Genomic DNA, 24964 nt, shown 5'->3' on the forward strand with positions numbered 1-24964 from the left:
TATGGTGGTGATAACAGCAGTTTCCTATGAACATCACCTAACGCTGTGCCACTGTACTGTGCATACGATGACACTCTGAAGGCTGCTGGGATCATAACAGCAGTAAGACAACTGAACCCTGCACCCTTTCCACAGAGAGCTTTTTCTGCAGAGCGTGGACAATGGCAGAGTCATAAATATCCCCCTCACAGGACGAAGGCTTGAATGAGGTGATGGGGGTTGGTGGAGGCCATAAAACTAGAGTGCTGAGAGGTCTGCAGCTTGGAAATAGCTGAGACCCATGTTGACGAACAACAAAACTAACTGGTATGTTTGAATGTTTATTCTACATACATTTGGACTCTGGTCCTATGGACAGTGATGGAAACAACTGGAAGAGACATTCATGACGCCCTGCAGAGCTTAAACCACTCTGCAGAGAGACATGTGATGTGAACACCCGGAGGAAGCACCACCAAGCTGAGATGTTTTTGAAAATGTTATCTTCTTATTTTCACTATTAAATTAACAATTTCTTTGTTTGCTCATAGGATGCAGTTTGCCATGAGATGAGCTCAATGAGGAATGGGATAACTGCTAATACATTTGTTGAACTGTGTACCTTTTCAGTAATTTAGGGTGATTTGACATATGCTGAGTATAAAAATGTTTGCATTGAAACTGTCAGACATGAGGTGATCATACCTGGGAACTTTTCAGGCATAAAGGTCAAAAAGGGGGGAAATGTTAGATTTGTATTGTTGATTGTCATTTATGCTTAGAAATATTTACTTATATATGCTTAGAGTTTTGTAATTAGTTGTAGATTGGTAGAGGTTTTGATCCTTGATAGTCTGCAAACTTTGTGTGTATTAGACAGCACTTTGGGAGCATGAGAGGTCATACCGTGTCTTATTGTTTTATGGTAGGATTAACGTAGTTGCGTCTGTTCTAGTCTGAGTGCTCTTTGTTTAGATGAACTGCAGGACTTCCTCACCGTGTTATCTAGGATGAACCATCTAGGGTGAGGGGGAGGCTACCCTCTTCCTGACCAAGGATGTTTGACCCTTTGATCAGCAGTCCACACACACACACACACACACACACACACACACACACACACACACACACACACACACACACACACACACACACACAGGCAAGGTACTCTTTGTGTGTATGTAGACGTCATATGTTAATGAACTTATGCATATTCATGTAACCTCAATAAAAGAACAGTGGTACGGGAGAACGGACGAGAGCAACTGGGGTCAAGCGAAGGAACGGTGCCTGTCCGGTTCTCTCCCGTGCACGAGAAACATGAAGAAGTTTGCCTACTTCGTGTCTTGCTTTGCAGTGTAATTATATTGTCTCCAACGTTCCAGCGGATGGGTTCAAGCTACAAACCTATCACTTACAATATTGACCACAGAAATGTACAAGCAAGAACATTTTAACTGCTGGAACCATCTATTAAACTTCTTTATACATAAGCCATTTCTGTGACACTTACAGGTATTGTTGCTCAAATTTGAGTTACAGCTTTCCCGGTTTTCTCGTGCAGCTTTGAAAACTTTCACTCACAGGTTACAGAACGACGGTCACAATCTGAGTCTTCTTTGAAAAGTGCTTCAAAAGACTTGGTACTGTCCTCACTAACTGTGTGTATGCATACAGATGGAGATGTATAGTTCAAATAGAACAATTTGATGTATTATTTTTTAACACTAACTATTTGACTTCCATGTTGACTGCAAATTGTACCAAGTGATGGGAAACCCTTGGGTTTCCTCAAGGCTACAGCTTTGCTGTGCCAAGGTTGTAGTCTTATCAAAGTATTACCTTTCAGTGAGGTCAGAGTTTAAGAGATACAACAAAACATTTGTCGCCACCTTTTCCACTTCAGTAATATATGCAGTCAGTGGCCTGAAACAACCTTGTTGTCAAAGCACACGAGTAATCGCTGACATCGTTCTTGTAGACATTTAAGTAAGCAGTATCGGCCTTGTTTACTTAAAAGCTCTTAGCCGCACAAGGTGTGCTGATAGGTTGTTGATGTTCCTGAGGTTGTGGCACACAGTTTAAGGGGATGTTTGTAAGTTTAAAAAGGTCACAAACACAGACAGGAAAAATAAATTCAATATGCCTGTAACAGCAGACAATGTCACTCTCAACAGAGTGTGAAAACAGGTACACACACACGCACACACAAATTTTTATACTAAGATAAAATTCAACTCGTGCTCTACTGAAGCAAAATCTACATAATGTGCTAATGGCAAATAATTATTATCACACAGCTCTCTGTTCTTTTATACAAAATAGATGTTTACGCATAGCTACAATATCTGGAGTGGATAAACCAAAATCCTGTTAGAAGGAAAAAAAAACTGTATTTATATAAACAATCACTGGCCACTGAAAACTGTCTGAAACTGTCATGGTCGTTGTTGCCAGACAGGCTGATCTGCGTTTTGCAGAAACTGCTGAATAATTTCCCTGCACAACCATCTCTAAAGTTTACAGGGAATGATTCCAAAAAGAGAAAATATTGAGTAAGCGCCAGTATTCTGGGTGAAAATGCCTTGTTGATGTCAGAGGTTAGAGGAGGATGGCTAGACTGGTTCGAGCTGACAGGAAGGCAAGAATAATTCAAATAAACACTTCTTATCACCAAATGCAGAATAACATTTCTGAATGCACAACATGTTGAACCTTGAAGCAGATGGGCTACACCAGTAGAAAGCTATTCCTGTCAGCTAAAAGCAGGAAACCTAGGGTATGGTTTGAATGGTCTCGCCAAATCTAGACAACATAAGAATTAAAAAATGTTCCCTGGTGTGATGAAACTTGATTTCTGTTGCAATATTTGGATGGTAGGGCCAGAATGCATACACAACATGAAAAGCATCTGTTTTGTATCAGTGGTTTAGCCTGCTGGTATGGGGGAGAGTATCTTGGCCCACTTTAAGCACCTCAAAACCAAGATCATCATTTAACCATCACAGCCTACCTGAGGCTGTGGTGTATAGCTCATATCTCTCGGCTTATGTAGAATTTTGGATGTATTATTTTTGGTTCAGTGATGCCCAGACATTTACTAGAAGCTAAGTAAGTGACCTGATAAATGGTCTCAGCAGGATAGATCTGCACCTGTTCATTGCAATGGCCAATAGCAATGTATGAAGAAACTGAACCATGCAACAGTATAAGCAAGGTATCTCTTATCTATTTCTTGGTTACTACTTCTACGAGCAAACATTTGTCTTCAAATCTTCTAATCTTCCTGCGTTGTCAAAATTTTAAATAATATAAACTGTAACTTTATCTCTTTCTACATTAAAATTCCACATGCCTGCCTAAAAGTTTGGAGAAAATAACATGCTCTGGTAACAGACTGCTGGTATTTTGTCAGTTATTTGCCTCAAGAAAAGAACCACATAGTGGTAAATAAGAAAACACTGGCAACAGGTAAACGTCTTTCACAGTAACTTACAACTTAAAGCTTATCATAGCCTTGAAACAGTACAAGATGTATATCGAATTTGAGTTAAGAGGGTTCCAACTCTTAGCTTTTGTAGGAGTCATAAACAGTGCAGGGCCAGCATTGTTCGGAGAAGAGCTGATTGGTTAAAATAGTAAACAGTAAACTTCAGTGTCTATGAGGTGAAATTTCTTCTGCAGCCAAAAAATGTATTAGTATTGTTTACTGCTTCCACATCATCTCTGCATAATTCAAAACATTTTATCACATCTTCAATTCAAGGTTACCTGAAGGCAGGTTGGTATATAAAACATGTCATATAGCTTTATACTGTTTTCACAAGTAAGAAAACCATAAACAACCTCTATTCATTTATTTATTTATTTTGCAAGACTGCATAACTCTAAGAGTATCAGGAGACAGCAAATGTCTAAAAAGCACTTGAAATTAGGAGTTATCTATTGCAGCTCCTAAAACATTAAACTCCTTTTCTCAAAAAGAGAATCCTTTCAGGAAGAGGGTTTCTTACAGCGGTGTCCTGTGACTGCTTGTGCTTTTTTCAAGGGTTTTTTTTTCTCACTTTTCTTCAACACACGAAACACTAGTCATGCATTTAATTGTTTGTGAAACTCCTGATAATTAACATTGAGCACAGACTTCAGGGTTACCTAACAAGCCAGTTAAAATCAGCTGAAACGTACCTCAGAGGCACAAGCCTCGATTAAAATGCTACATCTGTATTCAGCACAATGGTTTCATTCATTGTAATGGAACAATGTAATCTGGAGTGAGAGAAGTGAAAGACAAACACTATGGATATACACAAATTTATCTGCCAAGAAAAATCTATGAAGCACTGCCAGAAGGGATGTTGCTCCTAAAAAACTCTTCCTCCCTTGAGTCCCCTCCTCCGAGATAATGAGGCGTCTAGCAAAGACTGCCTCCAAACATAGCATTCTGGGAAATACGCCTACGCGAAAGGGGCTCATAGGTCAATTCACTTACAGAGCTGAACCACCCTGAGCGGATCCAGCAGAGGTGAGAGGGAGACATGGATGCATGTCTTTAAATGACTGCCTGCAGGGGATGTGGGACCAAAAACAAGCCAAGCTGAGATACAAGTGAAACACGTGGAGAACAGATGGGCAGGGGGAACTTAAGCTGCATAATACTTCAAGTGTGTATCAGTACACACACACACACACACACACTAAGACACGCATACAAAACCACAGAGCTCACAATACGATTCCTAGCCACCCATTCAAATGGTGCAAACCTTAAAGCGCATCTCTTTTAACTTTTAAGAACCAGCAGTAGAGATTATCAGCAAGCAGAAATCCAGCAAAATTAGTTTATCAAAGCTTCCTTTAAAGCCATGATTCTCAGTTAGTTTGCCAACTTTATGACTCCCTAATGGTTCTTCCAGCCCTCCTAAGAATCCACTTTCTTTTAATTCCACACTTTGCTTCACTGCTCATCTGTTTCGCAACTTTCCTCTGCACTACCTGATCCTCTTCAGCCTCTTGTGCTATTCCCCTCCCATCTCTCTTCTTAAGTTCTCCACAGAGGGCAGATCATTCATTACTTTGGCAGGAAACAATCTACCGAAGGTCTCATATAATGAATCTATCAGAGGGTTACTTACACACACACACGCACAACGTGCAAACACACATGAATGCCAGAAAATCAGCTGGAATCAGCTCATCAGAATCACACTTCTCTTGACTGAAACAACCCCAGTTCAGTTTGTACACCATGTGTCTTCCAATTAAAACATCAGACCATTTCACTGTTACAAAGGCAGACTGTGAACACAGGCTGATAACGGGCCTCATATAGTCTCTCATAAAACTTGGGGAAAAGTAATTCTTCCACCCTTTCCCTCTTGCTCAATATTTACAACACCATTAATGTATGACAGCACTTTTTCTCCTGAAATGTCAGTTTGTGCTTGGTTGATACAGAGTTTCATAGTATTCAAAATGACACAAGACATAGTAGGCCCTTAATCAAATGTTACAGAAAAGCAATTCTCTCCAAGGTGACCTGGTTTGCTTTGCACCAAGTCACAGTAATGAGCATTTTGAAGCCATAGCAGAGACAGGTAACAATCGTTCGTCTCTATATCCATCATCAACACTGCATTTGCCATAGTCAGACAGTCAGCATATTGAAGAGAAGAAATGACAAAGGGAAGAAGAAAGAACTCACAAAAGTGAAAAAGAAACAGAGCATGGTAAATAATATCCACAAATACCTAATTATAGCATACGAAAACGCAAACATAAAAACTCATTTCACATTCTGCAATTTTCTGTTTTTTCATTTATTTGCAGTTGACAGGAAAGACGCCACCACTCTCATTCTGAAATGAGCCTGAGGTTGTTTACTGAGTAAACACAGACAGAGTGAATTCCCTGTCATAAAGAATAATAGTCATTAGTTAACAAAGAAATAACCTAATCACACTGAGCTGCATTCAAGCCCGTTTTGATAAATACAACACCAGGGCTAAACTGCTGCAGTGACGCCAGTGCAATAATCATGGAGAAGCTCTTACCCAGACAGCAGATGAACATGACCTGGAATCTTTGAGATTCATTTGTCTTTCCTGCCGCTCTCTTGCTCACTGCTGATTCCTTATTGAATAAATGTTAAGTCGACCTAGGCAGCGATGACACATTGCAGTCTACAAAACAGGCCCTTAATTGAAACCTATTTATCACTTAGGATAGCTACGTTGTGGAGGATTCGAAGAAGAGTAGGAAGCCACGAAATTGAAGCAAAAGCAGAACTGAATGAAACATGAGTGGTTGTTATAATAACAGCTTTCACTGCTCCGATTACAAGCGCGAGGTTTAATAACCATAATTTTTTTTCTTTAATGAGAATAAATTGTAGTATAAATTACACATTCATTCACAATTAGTTCATTTTCTGTTATTTCTTTTTAAAGTTAGACACCTCGAATGTTACGGTTTTGACAAACGATTGCAGGTGTACTGAAAGATATGACTGACATGTACGAGGGAACAAGTTACATTAAAGAGAGGGAACATGTTGCTGGTTACGTGACTGTTTGTATGTACAATATGTGTGTGGGCCTGCAGGTGAGCTGTTATGTGTCTTGATGTGAGCATTTATGTATTCTCCTGAAGTATACCTTGTGACATGGACCTGGAGTGTAATTAATCAGACGAGCCAGGAAGCACATCAATCACTGCTGTCTGTGACATGGCCATAAAATGCAGCACACACACACACACACACACACACACACACACACACACACACACACACACACACACACACACACACACACACACTGGGCAGTACTTCCCAGTAGGTTTCTAAGAACAGACCAAGCAGCCCAGGCATGAGTGCCTGCCTGTCCACCCATCATCTGTAGTACACATCAGTGTTTCAGGACTTACACTGCATAGTGAAAAATACAAGCTCCAAGTCTTGCTCTCTGTAAATGGTTTGAAAAAACAAAAACAAAAAACAAAACTAAAGATTTCCAGTGACCTTGTTAATTTACAACGTTAAGCTTGGGTGAATACAGATATATGCAGTTAGTTCAGTTCATTGTGCTTTACTGGCCTGGCGGATCTGATAAATATTTCAAAACAAAAAAACAAAATTGCAGATGTCCTCCTTTCATGCTACTTACAAAGCAGACACAATGTATTTATAAAATATCACCCTAAAAATATCCATAGTATCTAAGTACATGAATGTCCTGTCATGTTTAGTTCATGTCTTTTGTTGTAAAATATATACACGACATACGAAGTAACAAGCTAGCTCCCTGTGTCCTAATCAGAGCTCAGTAAGTAAGTGGCTGATTTTTTTATATAGTCGGATGATAATAGGTTGTGCTTTAGCTCACAGTAATATCACAAAGACGATGAGTTCAGAGGCTCGCATGTTCTTTTCCAGGAACTATTTTTGCAGCGCAATACACACGTGAGGGTCATGTATAGCAATTTGACATGGAAAGTGTTTTCCAGCTGTGTATAGAGCACATTTTAACACGTGAATATCTGAGCAAAGCACCAGATAGGCTCTTTGTAGTTTCTTTCATTTCAGGGGTCACACTACTATTGATTGCTTACACTGTACAACACCAAGATCGTGTATATGCTTACTGTGCTTAAAATAATATAGAATATCTGTTTTTCTGTGGTCTTTGAACTTGAACTACAAGTTTTCTTTCTTTCTTATGTTCATCTTGCACTTCCCCCTACTGTGGAGCCTCGGCCCCCCAGCTGTCCCCGTAACTTTAATGTCCTTAAAATACTTGTAAAAACGAATTGTTTGTTTGTCCAAAATGAGCACATAGCGTTTGTTTTCTTAGAAGAGATAATGATACAATAAATAAATTTAAAGTGTTTTTGTGGACATTTTGTTGGATTTACATATAGGGAGTTTTCACATACTTCACAGAAGAGGTATGTGCCACCCATGTAAAATTTTCTAGATCCACCACTGCTAAGCTGTCTTCTTTGAAATTTCTGTAGTGTTTGTGTGTGTGCAGGGCTGTCAGAACACAGCTGTGTTAAGTTGAAGCACTGGGCTTTCTGTTAGCATTAGGCACTGTACATAGACCTGACAGATAAGAAAATGAAAAGCTGTTGCTATGCACCAGAGGCGGGAAGTAATGAAGTACAAATACTTTGTTACTGTATTAAAGTACAATCTTCAGGCATCTGTACCTTACTGGAATAGTTGTTTTTTTTTCTGACAACTTTTTACTTTTACTCCCTAAATATTTAAACTAATATCTGTACTTTCTACTCCTTACATTTTATCAAACCGATTTAAGCCTTAACAGTAGCACATGAAAGGCAATCTTATTCGTTTATTAATCACCAGGGGATGTCGAATAAAAAGAGATCAAAGAGGCTCAGTGGTGTGCCATAGTCAGAGGTTATAGTGGGTTTTGTTTTCTTTTTTCTTCTGGCACAACACCAGAACGACTGGAGGTGTCCGTAAGTTGTGGTCACAGTACTTCAGCACAAATGAGGAGCGAACATGAAGGGAGGGACTTTTGTTAAGTGGTAGGTAATTCCAAATGCAATGTTTCTATCAGCTCAACAGACATCAGCAACAAACGCGCAAGTCCTCATGTTTTTAAACAATAACTTACAAAATTTTGTTGTACATGCTCAATGACAGTAAAAGGCTATTCAAAATAAGATACAGGGTCTGTACATGTGACATGTTTTTTCATATTGTGAAACATGCTGTAAAACAAACTGAGGTAGACAGTGTTATTTGCATGAGAAATACTCTGCAGTTTGTTTGCTGTACTGTGATGGCTTAAAGTAAAGGACTGTGTGAGTGGTGAACACTGGAAGTTTGGTATAAAGTTAGTAAATACAGAATGTTGTCAAGTTAGAGAATGGAAATTAGCCAGGACATCTCATGAAACATCTGCTCACATCTGGTTGAAGTCAGGTGTATAAATCCACAAAGAGCAGCACGTCAGCTCATCACAGCCTGTACATTCAGAAAATCTACTGGAGCTCTCAATAGAAATTATTGTGAGTTGTGCTTCTTCCCTCACATGCTGTAAGCCGCTTTAACATCTTTTGTACTAATTATAGCACAAATGGAGGATCTAGAGGCAAAGTCGCCCTATAGAATGTAGGCAACATTGTATACATTTCTTTTCATGTTCTACATAACTGATTCAAGCTCAATACATTTATTAAAATTACATTTTAGAATGAAATAAAATTTTTATTTGCATCTGCTGCGAATTAACCCTTATATTATTTTATTATTCCATTAATACTGTCATGGTCCTGGGTCGGTTCGACCCAGCATTTTGAGTTTCTTATGTTTTGGTTTATTTTTGCATTATGGATTATTTCTTATTCTCTGGTACTTTGATTATGATTATAAATATGTCTTATTCTTGATGAGGGATTAGTTCTTATGTTCATGGTATTTCTCGGGATTATGAGTTATATGCTGTTTACTTTGTGATACTGGGTTTATTATTGTATTAGTAGGTTTTGTTCAGTGTCAAGTCCGCCTCTCTGTCTAGCCCCTGTCTTGGTAAAGTGTGGTTTCCTGTTTTATTGTGAAGGTCTGTGTCTTATGTTAGTGTGTCCAGCTTCGCTCTCCCTGTCTCGTTAACCCTGATCTCTCCCAGCTGTGTCTCCCTCCTGTCCTCCATTCCCTGATTACCTCCCTGTGTATATTAGCCCTGTGTTTGCCCTTGCTCAGTGTCGTGTCGTACCCTCAGATCCTGCCTGTGTGTTCCAGTTAGTGTTTTCATGTTTGGTTTCTGTTTTGTTTGGTGCTAGCAATAAAGCTGAGGTTTTCAGTTACATTTCCATCTCTGAGTCCTGCACTTGGGTCCACATCTCCACCTGCCCGCACACAGAGCCCTGACAAATACACCATAAGGTTCAGTTAGCATTGCACAAAAATAGCTCCAAAGAGCTACTTTTTACTTTTTATACATTTCAAGGCTGTAACTTTTTCACTTTTACTTGAGTAAAGAATTTGAATCATTACTTTATTTTCAACAGTAGTAAATGTATTTCTACTTAAGTACAGAATTTCTACTTTTGCCAACTCTGCTATGCACAAATACTGTGCACCGCAAGTTTAAAATTATAAGATAAGTAATATAACAAAATATGTGCCAGCCCAGTTGTTTGTCATTTAAAATACAGCTTAGACTGATAAACTGAGACATCATAGCCTTTTAACTGTATTCTAAAAGTAGTGTATTACACAATCTACATAATCACCCATCATTGTAGCAAAAAGTTCTCCTCTGGCTGAAGGCAGGAAGCCTTGCATTCTTACACAAAAAGAAGAGGTGTCAAAAGTAAACAAAAGTGCTTTTTTACTACTTGATACAAGTAGAATTACATATACTTGTGTTAAAATCACTCAGATAAATTCTGAAGTATAAATTCTTCTTTAATTAAAAGTTTTTTGTTTTTTTAAAAAGTACAGGATCTGAAATTCAAAGTATGAAATAAAAAAGTAGCTCTTTGACAGACAATACTGTCAATTCACCAAACTATGGTATATTAACCTGTTCATTCTGCACTAAACTGCATTTTATTTGACACAAAGTTAATATATTTCTGTATATTTTGCATCGTGTTTGACAATACGAAGAAAAAAACTAACTTCTAACTAAAAAAAGAATGACATTATATGTAAACTTTACATTTCCAGTTTATTAAATGTCACTGAGCAATCCTTACCTTTAAATTATAACCTCTCCTCCTCCTCTCCTGTCTTATCTTTCTTACATCTCTCTGCATCTCTGAGTGAAATTATCTTTTTTATTATTCTTATTATTCTTTCTGTCCCTGGGAACTACAGCAGACACACTGTGTAACAAGCTGCACACAATGCAACTGATAGAAATGATGCATTTGAAATGACCTGACAGTGTTACTCCCTTTATGCTCATTTTAAGATTTTTTTTTTCACACAATAGTACAACTTGTAATTGTTTGCCACAAAAAGTCGTTTCAGGAAATACCTCGATTTGGTAACTAGGACATGAAATGAGAGCCATTAACATGAAATGGAAACAACTTGGCAGTAAACCTGTGGTCAATTTAGATTAGACTAACAATCTGGGGTATAAGAAGATGGAACATATATTGTGATAATCACACCACTAAGATTTTTAACCATTAACTACTAACACTGCGGTCACTCCCATATATTTCCACAGGACTGACATATTTAGAAGAAAAGACTGAATCAAATGATGATCTCCAAATTCTCTTGTTAGTAATTTTGCAGCTGTCAAGGTATAAAAACTCACACCTTTATCTTTTTATTGTATGGATTTTGTGCCGAGGTAATAACCAGTATACATCCATCCAACTTCAATCTGTGGTCTTATCAGCCAGAATAACTAACAGGCGTGCGGGGCCTTTAATGTCCAAATTTGCCAGCCTTCTTAGTGAGTCAATAAAGACCCTCCTTGGAGGTTTGCTCAGGCAGAGCCACTGGCATCCTGACATATTACTCCACCACTAACAGAGTCTCGGGAAAAGATTGGTGTTTCACAATAACCCAGTACTGGACTGTTGACAGACTTACTACAAGGTAACAGGGAACTGGTTTTATATTGCAAAAGTGCAATTTCTTGTAGGCTCTTACCACCTTTCCATCTCATAGAAAATATCTAAGCATATTCCTCAGGGCGTAAGTAAATAAAATTTAAGACTTTTGGGACCATTTTAACTGTCCTAACTATTATTATTAGATCAATAACTACTTAACTGAAGACCAAACTTTTAAAAGCAATACACATTAAGAGTAAAAACTAGTTTAACAGTACAGTAACAAATGTTATTGTTACTGTTTAAACAATATTCACTGTCCCACGTTTGCGCACATTTGACAGACAGGACATTTGCCTTCATAAGCATTTCAGGACACCTGTTATCATTAACCATGTTTATGTATATAAAAACTGCCTTAAATGGTTAGTATAACTGTATAGCACAGCCTTAATGATCCTTTCACATTGTGAAGAGGGAGTAAAAATAGCTACATTGTGTTGAAAACTGTCACTGATCTGACTTCTAAACATCTATACCTATCTAATAGAAGATTTAATGCTTTTTAAAGGTCCCACATTAGTAAATCTTTATTTTAATACTTTTTAAAGAACACACATTGTAGGAAGGTTGAAGTGTGGTGAGAAAAATGTAGCTACTCAGTACTGGTTACTATTATGTGCTTGTATTTTGCTGTTACTTAAGAAAAATAAAGAGAAGGAGAATCCAGTCATGTCACTTCACATCACGTCAATCCAAATCAATCCAAATCCTGTGTGAGCAAACCTTTTATGTGTGAAGCTTTAAAAGGAAATACATTTATTTAGTAAATGTAAAGTCCTCAAGCCAAGCATTTATGTATTTGTCTGCTGTATGAAGGGTGACTAATCCTCTTTTAGCCTTTGGAGAGGGCAAAGCTTTAATGATGGGTTTTGCAATTTCCTTCTCTTCACAAGCCCACAAGGGGCCTATGCTGCTGGTCCATCTATGAACGGTGAAAAACAGGGGTCAGGATTCAGGACCACTTCTGAATCTGTTGAAAGCTGACCGTTGTCTGCTTAGGAGGTTAATGGCAGGTAGCTGTTGAGTAGGCTATGAAAACAGATCTTTGGCTGTTTGGGACACAACTGGACTTTTTCCCCAGTAGAGTGAGTACGGAAGTCAGTGGCGTTATCTTTCTGATTGGTCAGCTATTGAAAGCACAACAAATAACTTGGATTGATTTAGTTTTTAGACCCACATCTAGCTAGTAAGTGTTATGCAGTTTTAGCTACAGTGGATTATTGCAACAGATGTAACTATAAACACCTTTGGTTTCTTATAGCTCTTGTAGCTGAACATGATCAGTGTGTCCAGCATCTGGTGTTCATATATCAAGTACCCACTGAACAGACACACAAACACACACAGGCAAGCTACTTGGAGAGACAGTGAAAGACACCAACAAGCTCAGATAAACAAACGTCAGAACACAAACATGACAGAGGACAAATGAGATACACTGCATCGATACTTAACCCCCCCCCCCCCCGCACACACAGAGAGAAGATGTCCTTCACGTAGGACCTCAGCAGGTGGAACGCCCCCTGATGTCTGCCAGCCATTCCCTCTGCAGTATCCTGTCTGGTCCCAGCACATCTGATTACCTCTGTCTGCCCCCATGTCCATCCCTATGTTCTTGGCTGATTTCTTTCAACCCCTCTGTATCTTTCCTTCTCTTTCTCCCCCTGTCCGCTTTCTCAGCCTGTAGCTAAATCTGTCTTTGCACCTGTCTGCTTGCTTCCCTCCAAGTCCTCTGTGCACAGTCAACGCTTCTTACAAAAGATCCCACTGTTTAGCTATATGCAACAACTGGTACGATCCACTCCCGCTTGGGATTAAGCTGATAAATTTAAATTGCATGGTATGGTATAGATAGACATAATTGGAAAGATTAACTAGCGTGGCCCTCATTGTCATGCATGGCTAAAGATTCCATAGGACAACAGATTGTGTTTGTGTGTCACCCTTGCTGTCCATCTGTCTGCTTCAGTCCTGCTCCTTCTGTACATCTTTTCTCATCATTGTCATTTCTTTCCCAGCACACCTTACTTTACACTTCCTGACTTTCTGATCAGACAGTCTATGTTCCCGTCTCCCTGGCTAGATGACTGTCATTTCCTTCTGCCATATCTGTCTTTCTCACACACTGTCCCTATCTGTTAATAAGGCCATTAGTTGTCCAACATGTTGGCTGTCTCATCATCCGACTCGACAGCTCATGTAGCAGGAGACACAAAGTGAGGTGATATCCATGTCCTTTATACACTAACACAAATACAGTCACATATAATTTGCTAAAAATACTGATACACCAGTTTTCTAGCTTAGGTGGTGTCTATATATACAGGAACATTATTTATTGATTATATTCTTATATTATATAATTATAGTCTTTCTTATGACTCCTTACAAAATCATCTAGTGATTAATATAATAGCTAAGCTATTTCCTTGAGCAACTGACATGTTATACCAATTTCAGCATTAGTTGTTGTAACTTAGAACTCAGTCGTGCTACTAAGTTTGTTAAAAGATGTTTGCTGAAGTTAGAATAACATAAACTGCTTAAGGGCCTATTATCTCATGAATGGGGAGTACAAAATGACGTCACAGTTGCTGGCATGAGCTGCTCCTTGGTGTGTGTTCATCTGTTCGTGAACTTCACAGTTTTTGCAACCTGCATGTGTGGTGCAGTTGGTGCGCATGACGCAGCTGAGTTAAAGACAAGTTTGCAGTCGTGTCAGTTTTTTCCTGGCATTTCAATGTCTGTGCAAAGATTCTCAAAGATTCAAAGACTGTACTGGAGATGTTGCAACAGCTTGAAAAGATGAGACATTCTGGACAGAAATGATTCCAGTTCTGACTTCTTCTACATCTATGCCAGCTGTTATGTGAAGGTTTTCTCTGAGTGGAAACATCTGATAGAAGCTATTTCTCAGAAGAATTCTGCAGCACGTCTGGTCTACCCCTGATAATCGGGTGGTGACGTCACAGTTGGCTCACAGCAATACAAATGTAGCAACCCTAAAGTCACTTTTATGTCGACCTTGCCTGCAACTTGCTTAAGTAATTGATTAATTAAGCCACAGTATAATCTGAAGATGAAAAGTAAGGAAAAATACAAATAATAGTCTGAACTATATTTGGACAGCAAGGAAGGTTTAGTGTGAGGAATTTAATGTGCGGCAGACGGATTTAAAAAAATGCTCTAAAAAGGATTTATGTTTATGTTCTGTGTAAACTTGAATTAAACACAACAAAATCAAACAAAAAGTAACAACAAAAAAAGAAACCCCAAACTGCTGCCAAAACCCCATCATAGCGATGCTTTTCGTCTTCCCAGAAAATTGAAGTATCTTTATTTTTCTTCCAAAAAAATGTGAAGCACGTACGATTTTACAATTATTTAGTTTACATGTTTTTTTACTCATTACATAATCTAGTATTTTTTGTATTAATACCTTCACTAACTCTAATTGCAGGAGTAAAGAAGAACAAATCAAGAATAAAAATCGTTTTAAAGCAAAATCTTCAGAGTTCATTCTGGTTTCAATCTGTTAAACACTACACTTAAGAGCTAATTTACACAGAAATACGTGGTGTAGTGGGCCATACTGAGTATTGATTTTTACAGCAAATTCAGTTCATATTACTCAATATTAAATGCAGGTCTGGCGTTCAGCATGAAATAGCAAACATTCAAAAAGATGGGAGGTATGTTGACCTTCTTCCAAAGCTTCTGGCTCTCTCTTCTTTTGCTTAATGTTGCTTTTCCCGTATTTGTCAAGTGTCACTTTCTTCTCTGTGCTGTCTCATTGTCTTTTCTCTCTTATCCGTATGTCTTTTATTCCATCTTCCCTTTGTCATTTCATTCCATCACAATCTCCTCCCCTGTCCACCTAATCTCATCTCCTCACTAGCTCCCATCTTGCATTCTCTCTCTCTCTCCCTCTCTGCTGTCTTTCAAGTCAGTTATTCCAGGACAGTGAATGAGAGATGGGGGTCAGCCTGTTGATGCTGGTGTCAGTGAAATCTTATCGGCTGACTGCAGCTTTAGAAAGAGAATTCACCACAGAACACCTGTAATATTGCTTCTCCAACAACACATTCAAGAAAGTGAGAGATCAGCCTCAAATCTACATCTATGTCTTAGTCCTGTCACTTTCTGAAGATTTATGCAGTAGCCTGTTCACCTCTATCCATGACTTTTCATGGATAACAATTTAAATTTCCATGATTATATAGTCAACATCTAAAAGTCAAACATCCTGCTGGCTGGCATCATCTAACATGTGCCACATAATGTGTGTCCCATCACTAAAATACCAGCAGCCTAAATCTGTTATGGTCTTCTGCTGCTCTAGCCCTTCCACTATAACATTAAATATTGCAGACATTTAACAGTTTTAACACATTCATGCCAAACATTGTCCTCCAACCCCCATTTATAAAGATGTTCTACTTTCAGTGCTGTTAGTGCTTTGTTCTTTTGCACAAATGCCCACTCTCAGTGGTTTCTGTGAGTATAGTTCACATATGTCGCCTCAATAAAAGCTTATTGATTATCTTCCCTTTCCTTTCTGCCTCAGCTGTTTCAAATAATTTCACCAGTTTTAGCGATTTTGAAGCTCTAGGCAACATTACAATGTAATATTTACAAATAATTTATTGAGTTACTACTGTTGTGGCACATATGTAAATGTGTTAAATTCTCTCACTTTGGGGATGCTCATATTGATCCCTTTTTCATTTGGTAACCCTAACTCCTTCAACCAGCTGCACACAACAAACAAAGCCTCCAGTTCTGCTGTTAGTGTCATAAAATTTCCCATTGCAGTGCATGACTATAACATTGGTGTCCTTTTCAAGTTCATCTTCAGCAACTTAAGCACATATATTGTGCCTTTTGTGCATGCAGTAGGACAAACATTACGATTTAACACTGATTTATCGACATCAAAATGTCTGTTTTCTACCTTGTGCCACTGCTGACATAAACATAAATCGTGGTGTAAATCAACACTCCTCATTACAGGCTTTCTGTTTGTGTCCTGCAACAGTCTGTTTGCGGTCTCCTCCCACCATCATCTGGTTACTGTGGTTAACACTTCATGAAGGATACTTCTAAAAATATTTTACATGCAAAAATAAAACATTTTTTACTTCTTTTCAGCAGCCTGTCACTGGTGATTCCCCATCTGGCTGCTAACTGGCCTGCCTCAAATATTTTAACAGGAAGATATGCTAGAACAAGAGATCTTAAGCTTAAAGATTCCTCTCAGAACATGATAGTGTCATTCTTAGGAATGATCAAATAACTTGACTCATATGTGCACTATAACCACAAGTTACTTTGTGTTTCAAGCTGCAAGAAATGTCAAAATGCAATGATTTGTCTGTTATTTAGATATTTGGACTACTTGGACATGCTTTAAGGATGAACACATACACTCCCTTTTCACTTCATTAGTTACATCTTACTAGTGCTGGGTCAGACTGTCTTTTGCCTTCAACACTGCCTTAATTCTCAGTGACACAGATTGAACAAAGTTCTGGAAATATTCCTGAGATTTTGGTCCATATCGACATGACAGCATCACATAGTTGATGCAGATTTGACAGCTGCATATCCCAAGAGGTGCCCTCTTGGATTGAGTACAATGTCATATTCAAGCAATCAGTTTGTGATGATTTGAGCCTCGTGATGTGGTGCACTATCCTGCTGGAAGCAGCCATCAGAAGCTGGGTACACTGTTATCAGAAAGGAATCTATATGATCAACAACACTACTCAGATAGTTTGTGATTTTTAAATGATGCTCAGATGGAAGCAAAATATCCCCCAGACAATTACACCACCAGCAGCCTGAACCATTGATGCAAGGCAGGATTGATCCATTATTTCATGTCATTATTACCAAATTCTGATCCTCCCACAAGAATGCTGCAGAAAACATTGCTTACAATACAAAATATCTCTAATTTTTTATTGTCCAAATTTGGCAAACCTGTGTCAATTGTAATCAGTTTTCTGTATATAGGCAAGAGAAGTGGCCTTAGTAAGCCACTCTGCTTTAAAATTCAACAAGTCGTGCACTCAGTCAACCAAGGTATGCCCTTCTGGGTTGGTATGTTGATTAATATGGTTGATTATTGTTGCCTTTCTATCAGTTTGAAGCATTCTCCTCTGACCTCTTGCATTAACAATCCTGAGAACTGCTGCTTACCTGCACTTTTCTGGACCATTGTATATAAACACTAGAGACTGTTGTATGGGAAAATCACAGCAACCATACCACATTCACTTAATCACCCTTCTCCTCCATTCTGATGCTTGGGTTGAACTTCAGCAGGTCATCTTGAACTTCAGCATGCCAAAACGCACTGAGTTGATTCCATGTTTCTGATTAGAAATTTGGATTACAGAGCAGCTGAACAATGCACTTAATGTATGAGTTAGTGTGAGTGATCTTGGGAAATAAAACTAAATAGAAATGCAGCTGCAAATACAGATTACTAATAAAAAAAAGATTTTCAAAAGAGATATATTTTTTATCTAATGTATTTTTATCAGTTGGACAAGTACACACAGCAATAGTTACACAATCGTGTTACTTAAACATCCTCTACAGAGAAAATAACAAAGTACAGTATAATAAGAAGGGCACCTCAGTAGTTATAATTAGAGCTATTTGTATCTATTAGATCTATTTTTCTTTAGATAACTTTGAAATATATTGTAATATTTAATTTAGTTTAGTTAGTTACTGTTCTAACTGTCTTGGAGCAACTATGATCACATCATTTCCTCAGGGATTTATGACCTATTATGATTATGATTCTATTTCTTCAGGTTCAGTAGATTAATTAAAATGTTTCTCATTTAAAATAAAGTTAAAAAGTGCATATCTGCCATCACTAAATTCTGTGGTTGTTTCCATTTTGTTTTCATATCAAAAGCAAGTCTGCAGCATAGTTCAGCTGACAGCTTCCATACTGCCCTCAACTAACACAATTAAACAAGCAGGAACATGTGTTTGTTTGTACTACACCAGACAAGTTTGGAGCTTCGTTTTAATTAGATGTTTGCATTACTGAAGAGGGTTACCTAACACAGTTGTAACTGCATTTTCAAAGTTCCACTTTTGCTTTCCTATTTGCTTTGAACACATAATGCAAATGCTTTATCAAAGGAGTTCAAACTCAAAGCTTCCTAAACTTTAAAAAAAAGAGAGAAAACGCAACAAAAGACTTTTAGCTAGGATTAAATGTGAGCAGTGATATTTTTAATGAGGTAAACACATAGCCTCCAAGTTGCCTTTGGCTTTTTAATTCTCAATCTAAGCTTATCATCACTACCGGTAGCTACTTTAAAAACATACTCAGACCACATGGTTTTGGATCTTTGCCACCCTGGTTTAGGTAGGAACATATTTAGACAAGTAAAACAAACTCTTTAAGATTCAGATTTAAGACACTGTGTATTGTCAAATTTTCCATTAAGAGAAAATTAACTCTCTTTCTCTATAAGTGGCCCCAGCGCCACAGTTCCTTGGAGAGCAGAACCGAACAGGTTCAAATAGTCCCACTGCTGCTCGAGTCCTGCTGTTATTACAGTGACACATTTTAATGGTGATATTTTCTAGGCATTATCCTTTTATCCTGTCTGTCCCATAGCAGGACATTCTTCATCAAAATAGTCCCTTGTTCTCTGTGTCTCTTTAAACATTCCCTCTCTCTATTTTGATCTCAAGCTTCCCTTTCTCCTCTCTCTTCGACATCTCTCCAGAGACAAGCGACAGACTGTAATGGAATTTTTCTGTCGTCAATCTACAGAGAGGTGATGCATGGCTCCAATTTCCCTAGCTGGAGCAAACCTGCACAGCCGAATCACTGCTGGATCTGGTGATGGTGCAAGGATGGCCTTGAGACCCCAGAGATATAGTACAGGTAAGAACTACAATGTGAGCGAGAAAAGATAAAAAGGAAAGAAAGAACATATTAGAAGAGGGAGAGAAGAGAAAGCAAAGAAGTGAATAAAAGGAACAGTCTGAAGGACGCTGAAAGAGAAAGACGTGCTAATATACCGCATAAATCAAAACAATGCCACAAAAAAAATGTGTGAACTGTCTCACTCCCCCACATACCCCACAGCTCACATAAAAGCATAAAGGCAAACACACGCAGAGGAACACTTTCTCATCAAAGTCTAAGCAAGACATGCTTTCTATTATCAGCACCGCTGAGCCAGTGGCGCATTGAGTTTATACCTGTTCCTCACTGTTCCTCACTTTGTTTTCTTCTGGCTTTACAATTACCCCTCTCTCCCACAAAACTTAACTCCACCAGGCAAGAAAAAGGCCTCAATTTAATGGACCAGCAGCTTGTGAGCCAAGATTAACACTAAACTGGACATAGAAATAACAAAACAACTGTTTAAAGAGTGTGGGAGTAAAAGAGCAAGGGAGGAACGAGGAGGTGAAGTAAATGGATTGGCCACCTGTGGGTTACTATTACCTCTACTAACAGAGAGACCCTTTATTAGCCTGTCACTGTGACTGATTGACCAAACTTCTTAGAAGCGTATACTCCTCTGTACTCAGAACAACACTTAACACGGCACCGACCACTAAAGAGTCAAGGCAGAATTCCCCAGAAACGGTCATAGACAAGACCATCTGAAGGGCATGCTGAGTTAGAGGCAACATCTCCAGATTTTTTAATAGTTTCATTCCCTTCTCTTTTCACGTTTGGATGATATCTGGTGAAGTGTGTTGTAACAAATAGGTCAAGACATTGGGTCACAGTGACAAGCTGCAAAAGAGCAAGTCCCTAACAGAGGACAATAATTTGAACAGCACAATGTCTGGAGGCCCGTGATTCCACAAAAAAGATTTGAAATTCACAAGAAAACTAAACATTTTTCTTGGAGTGCTTGAAGAGCAATTTTCATGAGCAAAAAGTGCCTGAGGAAGGAAAAAGACACACATAGTGGGGAGGGAGAGTGAAAGAATCTGTAAGGAGGGTAGAGGTAACAAGCCTGAGGAAAACATGGTGGAAATTATTCATGAATTAAACTGACACAAACTTAACTGGGACATTCAGGATTTCAAATAACCAATCCATTATGTATAGGGTTGTTGGAAAGACACCTCCCAGGATGGAGTAGGCAGTTCTACTCACTAAGCACAAATTGAAATTATACTCCCTACAGTAAAAAATAGTGGACCAGTGTTTCCCTCCCTATGATGCTAATACGGTAGAAAACTACAAAGCAATATCCTCCATTCTCTGTTGGGCAATAGTGGACCATTAATTTGTAGGAAGGTGTCCTTCTTAATTTTAAGAGCACCAATTTATTACACTTGAGGTTATGCAAGGTCTGTCTACTTATTGCCAAACATTCAAGGGGAAAGTAAAATGGACGCATTACACTGTTAACATCGTTTGAGTAGCCAGTCTGTCCACTAAAAGAGGGAGTGCTCTACAGCTATACTACTTTATTAGTTCCCTGGCACTAATGTTAGTTATCCTAATTTCTATTAAGCCAGTGTTAAGTGTGTCTCTCTAACAAGAATGTCTTGATTTCCCTTTGAGTCTAAGTTTTAAATGAAATAAATGACAGAAGCCGTTGTTTGTCACTGCCTTACAAAATGAACCGATTGAGGATTTTCTGCTCTGGCAAACCTGTCTCCTTGATTTCTGCACCTCTAATTTGTTTCTTCTGAAATGTTTTATAATTAATCTCAGTGTGCTCAGTGTCCCGTATTTTCTCTAGTGTTTGGAAAAACATCCCTCTCAATTTCCCATTCTGTGCTAGGCTGACCCACTGCCACTAACAGCGTCTCTCTCCTCCTCTCTCTGTGTTTTGTGAGTGTGTGTGTGTGTGTCTTACAGTAGAAGTAGAGACAGGTGTGTTGGAACTAGAGAAGCTCCCCAGCAGCTGCACTTTATTCAGCCATCAAGTCTCTTCAAATAACCAGCCCTGGCAGTTTCACTCTGCCAGAATGTGGTTTCTACTACGACTCAGTGTAACAGCGTTTGAGTTGCTTGCTCTTTGCTACTTAGCATTCTGACTTACCTTTTTCTTTTTCAGTCCCTTCTACTCCCGCACCTGTCTCCAGCTTCAAGCTGATCAGCTATCCCTGCTACCAGCCATTATCCATAAATTTAAAGACTACAAATCCTGCATGTTGTAATTAACTAATTAATTAATTAACTTGCTCCCTTCAAGTACTAGTTAGAACCTCATTATAACTATAGAGTGATATAACAGGATCTGGAAAAACTGCAAATATACAAGTCAATGTTGACATGACAGCCTGCAGATTCTCCAGATCTGTCAGCTTGACCTTCATTCAGCAACACTATTTTGAAAGTAATGTAAGCAGTCTTTGTTGTTATGGCCTAATGAGTGCCACAAAATATCCTTGATCATTGCTGTAAGACCAGCAGCCCTAATCAGGCATAGTCTTCTGCAGCAGTCACGTGTCCACTACAAAGTTCAACACTCTGTGCCATCAGAAATGCTCTCCAACATTGTAATAACATATCTGAAAAACTATGACATCCAATGTAGATAAACAAGTTTGGTTCACTATATCTGCCTTCAGAACTGTTGCTAACAGTTTTTTTTCCTGTGCATCATGCTCCGCCATCTGACATCCTTCTCATTGATGTCTTTTAGATCTTTGCTTGGCTTCCCAAAAGCATCTTAAAGCTAAGATCAATGCGAAATCCAATTTACAAGCACTCTTAAGCTAAAGAGTCAAGACGCTCTAAAAACACATGTTAGGAGGGTACATTTACGCCAGAGATGGATATTGCTAAGTTTTTACTGATACTAGTGAATTTATAAATCCTGTTTTAAGGTCAAATTGTTCAGTGAATTCTTTATTTATTCCCTCTTGCAACTTTTTCCTTAAGGACGAATCTGAACACATTGTGGAAACAGAGTAGAAAAAAGTCTTTCAGAAATCATTAGTGCAAAAGCTCCACCTCCATTTTCAGTACACCAATACGCCAGCACTGACAAACAGGATGAACTCATTCTCAAATCCCATTTTCAATCCACTCAGTGTAAATTATTCTGAAATGAGTTACTCATCCACACAAGCACCTTTTCAGAAACAATACCCATCCATATGTACAGTGGGTATGCCTCCTCTGCACAGAGGCATTTATAGCATGAGAAAATACAGAATGTACCTGTACACTTGCCAACACAGTCAGTCATGCCTTTAATTATTTATCCATTATCCATGTATGTCTTTTTGATTTTGTTTTAGGAGAGATTTGTGCAGCTGATAGCTGAAGCAGTAAATTTATAGTGCCTAAGTTTGAGTTCCTGACTGTTCAGACTCAAACGCCATCCCAGAGCTTTCAATCTAAAACAAGGTCAGCTATTATTAATTATTAATAATATTAATAATCTCATCTGTCTATGTTGTATACACCCTGGTCTCTTCCCCCATTGCTTTTTTCCTCCTTTGAATCCTTTCTCACCATCATCTAATTTCCACAGGGATGTTGTTGTTGTTGTGGTGGTGGTGCTGATGGTCGCTAAGCAACAGCAGGACTGTTGAATGAAACTAATCATTATATGTTGAGGAGGCAAAAACAAAAGAGCACAAATCTCTTGACCAGCATGAGCAGAGGTGGCAAAGCTTAAAAATGCACCAGCTATCGTCCACACAAGAGTGACAAACAAGAATGGAAAAATAGACTTTTTGTGCTTCTCCTACTCTGTCAGGTATTTAGTAAAATGCCATTTAAACTGTAAAATGCATAATATTTTTGTTTTGATTGTTTTTGCTTTGATTACTTGCACAAATAGTGTGTATGGCCAGCAGATGCAGATCATTAAGCAGAAGCACTGAACCGCATAACCTTGGGGGTAATTCAAACAGTAGCAATGTTTGACACAAATTTCACTTTTGTTTTCTTCCATTAGTTGATGGTGTTGCTCCTGCCTGTTTTTGCTATTCCATACAAGAGTTAGACCACCCCAGCCACAAGCAGAAATCTGGATCTGTCTAGGTTACATCTGCTATCCTCAGCGTCCTTGACCTGTTATGAGACAACCCAGTATTATGGCAAAACGTGAAGTAGTTGCATTACCAGCAGAGGGAGATCATATATTCAAAGCAGGGGTCTCAAACTGGTGGCCCAGGGGCCACTTGCAGCCCACGTCACCCCTACTTGCGACAATGTTAAGATAAGTTTTTAAAAAAAAATTATTTCGTTAAATACGAACAATATTATAGCAGTAGTGCTGCCCCGGGTCAGCAGATCATCAGCTATCCGTCATTTATATTTAGCAACATTTAACCAAACTTTAAAAAGTTCAGTTTAAACCTAAATTGACCAGTATGACAAGAAGTACTTGAAATGCTGACTTATTTTATTAGTACAGATGTGCTTTCATCTCAGTTGTCATTCTTTTTTTCTTTTTTTTAAAGCTTATTAGAGGTTTTTAGAGGCATTTCGGTAAAGATTATCTTTTTGGCAGATGATCCTGTATTACTGTCCAAACAATTCCCTGTGGGGCTCTTCAGATGATCAGGTATTTGTCAGATCTAATATTTTCATTCACAGACAGAAATCTATTCCATTCCTCTTATCCCAAATTATGTGTTGTATTTGCACACCCATAGACACACCTTTGTTTCCTCTTTATCAAAGCTTCAATTGAGTGAGCAACACAAGATATCGGAATGTATTCTATTCCTCAATGGTTTCTAAATTTAAGAATTCACCATACTTGAGTGCCCACATATACAGACAGACAGACACACAAACATCTACATAAACTCCAAGAATTCATCCTATTTTGCAACTGTAAGTGAAAAGTAATGTTTGAAAAAGTCTTCTCTTGGTCACGAGCAAGGTCAGTTTAAAACTCAAACTTTTTTTGTCCTCGCTAGAGAATAAAGGAAGTTTCGAAACTCAGCCTGCAGCAAGAGTAGACATGCAAGTTTTCAATAAGACCAGACTTACAATGACCGGCGCCGCATACCTGCATGTGCAAAAACAAAAAAATACACAGACAGGCAAGCACGCATGCTTAGTAGTGGCCATCTGGCCCCTGATGGTTCGTCTGGATATATTCCCCAGTTTCAGTGTTCAGCACCTCCTTCTCTTTTGCATCCCTCTTTCAAGTTTTAATAAGATAACTTTCACCATTTCCCCCGCTCACATTATTTATTAATTTTTTTCTTTTATATTTAATCTCTGCCGTCGGGACACTAGTTCAGTCTGTCAAGTGAGACTGAGTGAAGGAAAGAAAGAGAGAGAGACATACAGACAGAAGAGAGGGGCTCAGTGATCCCTGTCCTGTGCAATCTTCTGCGCTTTAATGAAGTCCAATCTGTGAACACACTGTGGTTGCATACC

General features: G+C 38.6%; 1 protein-coding gene across 1 annotated transcript in view; it reads right to left on the minus strand.

Moving 5' to 3' along the window:
- Nucleotides 1-24964, minus strand: part of asic1b (acid-sensing (proton-gated) ion channel 1b) — a 203334-nt gene that overhangs the window by 114005 nt on the left and 64365 nt on the right. The gene's annotated exons all lie outside the window — the stretch shown is intronic.

Source organism: Diplotaxodon limnothrissa, linkage group LG5 (genome assembly GCF_057381915.1).
Source record: "Diplotaxodon limnothrissa isolate DT_005_m linkage group LG5, D_limnothrissa_male_GT1.1, whole genome shotgun sequence".
In the NCBI taxonomy this organism is placed as follows: Eukaryota; Metazoa; Chordata; class Actinopteri; order Cichliformes; family Cichlidae; genus Diplotaxodon; species Diplotaxodon limnothrissa.